The sequence below is a fragment of the Eumetopias jubatus genome, unplaced genomic scaffold (assembly GCF_037043125.1).
Source record: "Eumetopias jubatus isolate StellerSeaLion01/CBP00866 unplaced genomic scaffold, mEumJub1_p1.0 scaffold_3, whole genome shotgun sequence".
NCBI classification, from domain to species: Eukaryota; Metazoa; Chordata; class Mammalia; order Carnivora; family Otariidae; genus Eumetopias; species Eumetopias jubatus.
Window position 1 is genome coordinate 65,681,639 of NW_028274809.1, and position 1,334 is coordinate 65,682,972.

Consider the following 1,334-nt stretch of genomic DNA (forward strand, 5'->3'; position numbering starts at 1 on the left):
TACTCAGCAGATGTCATCTGTTCACCTTCAGCAAATACCTTCATTCAACCACAAACACTGGGGTGTGTTTGGGAATAAAATGAGAAATAAGACCTAGTTCTTTCTCTCAAAGAGATTAGGGGCCGGAGTCAGGGCGAGAGGTGCAGAGTAGAGGGTGGAGGGTGATGCGACCAGAGGAAAGGAAGAAAACCAAGTATTAAAAGTGTGATGGCGGTCGCGGCGCTCACTGGGGGCCCGGCTTTTGCCCGCCGCCGCCGCCGCCGCGGCTGCTCTCCCAAGACGGCGGCTCCTCCGGGCGAGTACTTCAGCGTTGGGAGCCAGGTGTCGTGCCGCACGTGCCAGGAGCAGCGGCTGCAGGGCGAGGTGGGAGCCTTCGACTACCAGTCCAAAATGCTGGCTTTACCACGTCCCTCTTCCAGTGGAAAGCCCAACCATGCAGACATCTTGCTCATAAACTTACAGTATGTTTCGGAAGTGGAAATAATTAATGACCGAACAGAAACCCCTCCTCCCCTAGCTTCACTCAGTGTCAGTAAGGTTGAAAAACATTTTAGAGACGTGGAAAGCCAAAAGATACTGCAGCGTTCACAAGCCCAGCAACCACAGAAGGAGGCTGCCCTCTCATCCTGAGTCCACACACCCGGAGGACTCTTCCAGCATCCAGCCAACGAGGCGGTGGTGGTGGCTTCGGCGGAGGCAGGCCGGGGGAGGGAAGGGATCCTGTATTTCCTGTTGGCTCTTGTTAACAAAGGGTCAGCATTTCCAAATCTTAGACTTGAACAAACAAAACACCCAACAAAAAAGAACAAGAGAATAATTTAAAAGTTGAGTCATTACTTGACTAACAGACTTTGGTCCACCGTGTCCTTTTTACAGCCCCCTTCTGGAACAGTCACCTTGTTAATTTTATTTTTGAAAATTCCTTTCCTGCTCTGCCCTTTCACCTCTGACTTTCCTAGTCCGTCCCTGCCATTCTGTTTTTATAAGTGGCTACACTTGCCTTCTGAGTGATCGAAAGAAACTTTTACATCTTCTCTTCCAAAATAAAAGTAACAAGCTGACTGTGATACTTAAGTTGAGACTAGAGCAGCAGACAGGTCTCACTTTAAATTTGTCTTTTTTTTTCTCTCTCTCTCTTTTTTTCTTTTTTTGCACAGGGCATGGCTTGAATTAGTCTTATTTTTCTTAACTTTAAATATATATATGAAAATATATATTAAAATGTTCTCTAAATAAAAAAATAAATAAATAAAAGTGTGATGGCTCCCAGCTTATTTGAGGAAAGGCAAAGAGTTTGCTATTATGAAAAATGGCATTGCTGTCATCCTCAGTAA

General features: G+C 45.9%; 1 pseudogene; it reads left to right on the forward strand.

The window, feature by feature from the left end:
* The first annotated feature begins 207 nt into the window (after positions 1–207).
* On the forward strand, positions 208–630 carry LOC148164701 (protein LSM12 pseudogene; annotated as a pseudogene).
* Positions 631–1,334: the final 704 nt, after the last annotated feature.